Genomic DNA, 8,015 nt, shown 5'->3' with positions numbered 1-8,015 from the left:
AGGAAATGAGTGGTGCACCATTAGCTCAAAGGTTGCTGTTTCCCGATCCAAAAACAACGCCTACTTTCCAGTTGCCCATGTTCTCATTATAAAGCACTTTCGGAGATGACCTACTGCGCCGCGCCTCAAAGCACATAATCACATAAAACGGAACCCCCTCTGGATTGGCGACCGCCGCTGCGCCACCGTCGGTCATCATCCGCACGGGGCGCGTTTGTTGAAGTGCGAAATATCAAATTATAAATCACAATTCTGCTCCCTGTCTCTGGTCCGCCTCTTGCATCTATTGCGCGGAACGGAATCCTAGGATTCCGTTACGGCGACGACTGCGATCAGGATCTGCCTCGGCCGGCAAGGGGGAGTCGTAAATAAAGTTGTGTATCCCCATATGGGGTCCGTGACCGCGCAGCAGCAGCTGGGAGCGTCGATCGCGACCGAACTGCTGGCTGGTGCTGCTCCTAGCTATCATTATTGGATGAGCCGAAAGCACGAGCGATGAAATATTATAATGAAATATTGAAATATTATGCAAATGCTTCAGATGTGGCTGGCAGCCAACGCGCGCGTTGTTGGTTTCCGATTGCAGTCCGGCAGCCAGTGTTGAGAATACTCACTTGCAAGAGTGATACTCACTTGCTTCTATCTCAGCCCAGAAGCATGCTATCAAAAAATGATGTTTGAAGGGCTTTTAGATTGTAGTTTATTCTAAAAGTTTGCCGAATAAAGTAAAGATCGCAGACGCATACCAAAGTAGTGAGAGAACTGTGAGTACAAGGTGAGTAAAATTCGTGTAATTCATACTCACCTTGTGCTCACAGCTTTCTCGCAGTTTTGGTATGGACCTGCGACATTTACTTTATTCGGCAAACTTTTAGATTAAACTACAATCTAAAAGTTCTTCAAACATCATTTTTTGATAGCATGCTTCTGGACTGAGATAGAAGCAAGTGAGTATAACTTTTCGCTTGTGAGTATTCCCAACACTGCCGGCAGCCAGCGGTCAATGGAACAGGTCGTGTGAATCCGGTGAAATTTTTCGCGCGTTCCAGTTTAGCTCTCAGAACATCGCATGATTTTTATCAGTGACATATGTGCTGATTTAATTTACTTAAGATAATGCTAGGTATTAACCATTTGATTTAACGTTTCTTGTCAGATTCGTGCTGGGGTCAAAAAAATGCAACAATTGCTTATTTCTTGAACAATTCCTTGTCTGAGTTTTCAACGCATTTGATAGAAACTCTCTCACGAGGAAATGAGAAGAGGATTTTAGTCTAATCTAGTGTACACATACACAGTCATCCATTGAAAGAATCCTGAAAAATGATAGAATCTACTAATTCTATCATTTTTCATGTCATTATTAATGTTTGCAGTGCATCGGAAATGCATTATAAACATTAAAACGGCCAGGCCTACTGTGCAGCGTTATTGATTTAAAAAATAACCAAATAATCCACATTGCGGTGATAGCGCCTTTCTCGTGCCTTCAAAACCCCATTTTCAACAAAACTCAAGCAACATGTTGATGAATATCGCCCTTTCATACGTTTAACAAAAATCCATTCCATGATACCAGAAATTAATATCGTTTATCTGGCTTTTGATGTTTGAGCCTTAAACTATTAAAAAACCGCAATTCTTAAATTTCAGCCGTCATTTTGGATTTAAGTCCGCCATCTTGGAAATTTTGGTTGCCATTTTGGATTCCAGACTTCTTCCCCATACCAGATATATCCCATATTGCAAGATTCTAGAGCTTTAAACTCCATTAAATAGCCGCCATTTTGGATATTCCGGTCGCCATTTTTTACCTCCGAACATTTTCTACACATAATCAAATATACCCATATTTCATAATTTTGGAGCCTTAACCTCCATTGAACAGCCGCCTCTTGAATTATGAGCGCCATCTTGGATATTCTAGTCAACCTTTTTGAACTCCGGGCATCTTCTCCATACCAAATATAGCCATATTGAATGGCTGTAGAGCCTACAAATTCATCAGCCGTTATTTTGAGTTTTGAGCCTCCATCTTGGATTTTAGATCGCCATCTTGGATATTCTGGTCACCATCTTTGGACGTATGGCATCTTCGCCACACTAAATATACCCATATTGCAAGGTTTTAGGGTCAACAACTCAATTAAACAGCCTCCATCTTCAATTTGGAGAAGCCATTATGGATTTAAGACCGCTATTTTTTTATATTTTTTTCGTCATTTCTGGGCTCCAGACATCTTCCCCAATCCTCATACCAAATATATCTATGTAGCATGGTCTAGGGCCTAAAACCCCATTAGACAGCCACCATCTTTACTTTAAAAGCAGCCATTTTGAATTGTAGATCGCCATCTTGGATATTTTGGTCGTTTTTTTACTATAGAAAATTTTGGGCTGACATCGTGAAATTTCTGGTCTTCAGAGTTGATTTCCGCACAAAATTTTCCAACCATTCTAAAGGCTACAAGAAATGCAGCAGTTTGATGTGTCGCATGATGGGGCTTGGTTTAGTTTTGGGTAACTCTCGCTGAGACCGTCCCACTATTTACACCATGTCTTCAAAAATGTTTAAGATGGCGATTTTCTGAAAGTCCTCCCCAAAAAAGTAAGGAAAATGAATTTGGTTAATCAAATTGGTGGACCCCCCGTTAGTTAGAGCCACAAGCATTTTGGTGAACCCCTCGATTTTGGTCAATTGTTGGCTCATTTAAACCGTTATAACTCGAAAGTTTCGCCAGAAACCACTTTTAAACTATAGGTTGTTGGAAAGAGAAAAGATAGAGGTACTCTTTGCAGTTATAAAAAGTTTGGTCGGCCATATTGATTTCGGCCGTCATCTCGAATTTATGTACCAAAACATTTTTTTCACCATGTTGGCAACCACCGATTTTCAAATTTCTTGCGTCAATCGAAAGCTGGGACATTTTTACACAACATATCGAAAATTTAGAGATGTATTTTTTTCCCATCAAAAGTTATCTGCACTTTTGTAAATCATGACACGTTTTCTCCATACATTTCCATGCGCACCGGCAATGGCACGCAACAGCATCAAAGTTGGCGCCTGCTTGTATACACAAACGCACCTGCTGCAAAATTAGGGCAAATCGGAGGATCGTTCTCATTTTTAACTGTTTCTCAACGATGTGGGAATTGCTTTTTAAACTTTTTTGGTGTTTTGAAAAGCTGAAACTTTCAACTTTTCATTAGTGGAAACAGATTTAGAAAGAATGTTCGTAAACATTGTGAAAAAAACGCTGCATTTATGTAAATAATCGGCACCTGGCCCAGTGCGCAAAAGTGGCATGATTCACAAAAGTGCAGATAACTTTTGATAGGAAATAGATACATCTCTAAATTTTTGATATGTTGTGTAAATATGTCCCCGCTTTCGATTGACGCAAAAATTTTGAAAATCGGTGGTTGCCAACATGGTGAAAAAACAGTTTTGGTATAAAAATCCAAGATGGCGGCCAAAATCAATATGGCCGACCAAACTTTTTATAACTGTAAATAGTAGCCCTATCTTCTCTCTTTTCAACAACCTATAGTTTTTAGGTGGTTTCTGGCGAAACTTTCGAGTTATAACGGTTTAAATGAATCAACAATTGACAAAAATCGAGGGGCCCGCCAAAATGCTTGTGGCTCTAACTAACGGGGGGTCCACCAATTTGATTAACCAAATGCATTTTCCTTACTTTTTTGGGGAGGAATTTCAGAAAATCGCCACCTTAAACATTTTTGAAGACATGGTGTAAATAGTGGGACGGTCTCAGCAAGAGTTACCCTTTATATACGGCCAGTTCTACCAGTGCTGGTCCTGATCACTGGAATGGCCATAACTCCGGAACACCTAGACCTATCCGGACCATTTTCGATAGCAAACAATGCGGTAAAATTCTGGTTTGATTCAAGCTATAATCCGAAAAATCGGCCAATAGAAAGTGCCTTAGAAGTGAGTGAACTTATTTTGCGCACAGACATACATACATACACACATACAGACATCATCTCAATTTGTCGAACTGAGTTGATTGGTATATGTGACTTGGCCGCTCGGAGGCCAAAGTTCAATAGAGTGAACATATAGCCTTTCAGTACACTTTGGTGTACCAGAAAGGCAAAAAAAATATAACATTAAGTGGGAATATCTCGTACCAACGACTCATTTTTGTACATAACAATGAGAAAAATCGGTGAGAGTGACGCAGCTAAGAAGGTTAACCGTTATGTGTCGGACAAACTTTTTGCTTCTTTCGACACCGTGCATTTTAAATGGGCGCTGGGTACCCGGGTACCCTGTCGGCCACATAAGGGTTCACGTCACTCCTAGGTCCTCGGGTTCCTGGGATGGGAAAACAGGTATTAGCTCTGTGTCCTGGCCCTCACGCCCAGGCTTAAGCGCCTTTACTCGCTCTCTGAAATGAAACAAAATACGGGTTTCTGGGAGTTGAGGAGATAGCGTTAGCGTTAGCGTTAGTGTTAGCGTTAGCGCAGTTACGGTATACTTCGTAGATTGGATACTAACAACATTCATGTACCTTTTGCTAATCTTGCTCGGATTGCTTTTCGGAACAAGGCCGGGGAGTTAACTTTGCTGCAATCTTATGCAAGAATACCAAAAGCACAAATGTCATTATTCCCGCCCACGCCCATCTTTATCGTAACTTGGGATAGGGGAAGGAAGTGTTGATGTAGCACTCATTCAAGAGGCCTCCGACTCAGTGACACTCCCATAAATACAACGGAGTGGGTGGTTGGGAGATGTATTATGTAGGCCAAGGATTCGCCTGAAAAGCTGGCGATGGACCCACGGCATTGGTTGTTCACTTGCTTGAAATTTAATCTTTTGAAAGCCGGCCATCAAAAGAGATTTTTTTCTATTTATTGTTTAAATAATTATGTTTCTGCTCAGTGGCCCTAGCAGATCCGATCCCTCCAGGGTCATCGAAACTTTGTAATCAATGTTTTAAACGCGAGGAAAAAAATGGCGACTTGAGACATAACAAAATAAAAAAAATAAACAAAAAATCGCGTTAAACAACAAAAAACATCTTAAATTAACAATATCTAAATGTGATATTTCAAGATCAAACGAATAGCTTGCTGCTTGGTTAGATCTTACGTGTACTGAACATTTGTTTGTACTTGTGTTTAAAATGCACTCCGAACATCAGTATAGATTTGTGTGTTGCGGTTCAAACACCAAGTCGGAGTACAGGCAGAGTTTAAATACAGCAGTACTTAGTGAGTGCGGTGTTCGTTTGAGAAGACTGGTGCGGAGTGATAAGTATGCAGTGCAGAGAACAATGAATAGTGAAAAGTAAGAAATTGAGTAGTGATGAATAAGCAATGAAAAGTGAGCAGTTATATGTAAGCAGTGTAGAGGGAAGAGTAAGAAGTGAGCAGTAAGCAATGCAAAGCAGTGAGTAGTGAGAAGTTAGGAGTGAGCAGCAAAGAGTAAGAAGTGAGGTGCTATAAGAAAAGAGTGAGGAGAGAGAAGTGAACTGTGAGGAATGTTATGTGAAGTTGTGCGGTGTAAGATGTTAAGATATGAATGAAGAGAGAATAATGAGTGAGCTGTTTGAGACGTGTAAGTATCGGGTCAGCCAATCGGGAGCGTCCAAGAGACTCCCCAACTAAACTGCCTCAGGGTCGGCACGCCTACCGTTAATTTATCGCGGGACAGGGAAATTTCACACTAGACCCAGGAAAACCTCAAGCACTTCACTAGTCAAAACTCCCACTTTATTCTATTTTTCTTAACCTTTATTCTGACACAAGTTTGGCCTACTCCTTATCCTGCACTTCTTCCCACTTTCTTATGCGCTAATCTGACCTTTTTCTCTTCGTCGGGGCCCCTCTGCTCCTCACCAACCACCTGACCACGCTTTCCTCGCAGCCTGGTAACGGCCGCCGATGTTCTCCGTTGGTTCTTCACGGCTTCGGCCACGTCTGTCCACTTCCTGCTTCTGCGATGGCTCTAGGGGTTCTCGCTGCAGCTTCCTGGGACCTTCCCACGCGTCCTAGGCTACCGACATTGGCGGATCGGTCTTCGGCCAACAACGATGCCGGAATTCACCCGGAATGGGGCACTAGGACAACGTAGGGGCGGTAATAGAAATGTGGTGGTTTCTATACCAAAACGGCGGGGTCCTGATGTCCACTTTCCGCTCACTTCTTCCTCCTCTCTTTCCACTCTTTCCACTATAACTTCTGTCTTACTTAATTTGCTCACAGCTTCAAACTTTTCTTCGAACTTATCTCTGGGACTGTCTTTAGGCAAGTGAGCGAGTGGAAAGTCAGTATTGGCCTTCAAGATTCTTGACCTGAGCCATCGGTCATTACCCTTTCATTCGGGTTTGTTGCAATGGCTCCTATTTCACCCTCCTAATGGCCGCCTGAATGGGCCGCTCGAAGACCTCTGGTGGTGGGTTTCTAAAGCTGGTAGGTGGTGGTGGCCAGGGTGGTTTCGCCTACTAGTGCCCTACTCGTATGCCAGGTGGGTCAGCTAGGGAAAAACCTGAATATCCAACACAAAATCTTCCTGTCTTTAACACATTTCCGCACATTCAAATACAAAATCCCTTCAACACAACCAATTAACAAACCAAACACTTACAGACGTGAGGAGTGGGTGAGGAACAAGCAGTGCAGAGTGAGCATTGAAAATTAAAGAGTGAAGAATGTAAATCAGTGAAAATTTAGCACTATGGCATAAGAAGCAGGGTCAGAAGTGAGAAACGAGCGGTGAGGAAAGATACAATAAAATTGGAGAACGTCGAGGGTGAAGCAGTGCTAACTGAGAAGTGAGCAGTGAGGACGTACACACTTAGTTGAGCTCGGCCAATTTTCATTCTTTTGCCGAGAATCGCACAGCCGAGTTCTCGGCAAACTAAATTTTACTGAAATATCGGCAAAAAAAAACAATTTTATTCATAGCAGAACCTATGGGTGCCGCTGGGATCAAACTTAAAAAACGTCAAATGTTTAGCCGAGATTCAGCAAATGAACTTTAACCGAGATTTGCGTAGCCGATCTCGGCATTCTCTTTTAAGTGTGTAGAAGTTAGAATTTAGGGGTCATAACTGAAGAGCGGGAAGTGAGCAGTATAAAGTGGGGTGAGAAATTAGTAATGCGGAATGAGTAGTGAAAAGTGAAGAGTGAGTGTTTAAGTGTGAAGCAACTAATACAGCTACCTGGCACCACAACCACCTAAAGTTTTGATGGAAAGGTCTAAAATATGCTTCAATATGTTTCGTCAACGATACAATAGCTCGTTTTCAAATATTGCATCCCACTTACCTTTACTTATCGAACTCGAAATACAAACTACCGATCGATGAGGCATGCTTGGATATATTGTTGGACATATTCCTGGCCGACCACCGTTCAATGGGATCTTGGATCATTATTTCCATACAAAGTAAGCTCAGAGCAGCGTAGCTCCCAGTCCAAAAGGAGGAGGAAATTTTTGTCAGTTAATCAACCGTTCACACGGCTTATTAGATGACATGGAACATTTCACGCACCTGACTTCGAAAACCGCCCGAAAGCGGCCGCAAAAACTTCCGAGTCATTCCGCACAATGAAGCGACCGAACCGGGTGAATTCCACTGCAGCATCCTTCCTGCGAGCTGGCTGGCTGGCTGGCACTTGAAAGCCGGGGGCGATGATCATTATGAGTGCATGAAGAGGGAGAAAGATCCTTGTGTCTTTTGGCTCCCGGGGCGTGTTTTTTAAACTCTACTCATGAGGGCATAATAATTGAGTCTTCTTTTCTCCACTCCCGGGGCTCTTTCTTTGATCTGGAAAGTTTCGTGCGATCTGGAGATCGTCGTCGTGCTTTTTTTTTGGTAGCATCATCATTATCGTTCAAATTTCCTCCCAAAGTCCTCCTCATGAGAAAATTAGTTTCTTTTGTGGCTTATCGTTACTCTTTTCCTACATACTCTGACCGGAGCCGGTGCGGTGTGCCTTGGCTGGTGATGTATAGGGTTATTTTTCCAATT

The sequence above is a fragment of the Aedes albopictus genome, chromosome 1 (assembly GCF_035046485.1).
Source record: "Aedes albopictus strain Foshan chromosome 1, AalbF5, whole genome shotgun sequence".
Taxonomy (NCBI): Eukaryota; Metazoa; Arthropoda; class Insecta; order Diptera; family Culicidae; genus Aedes; species Aedes albopictus.
Note: the sequence above shows the minus strand (reverse complement) of the source record.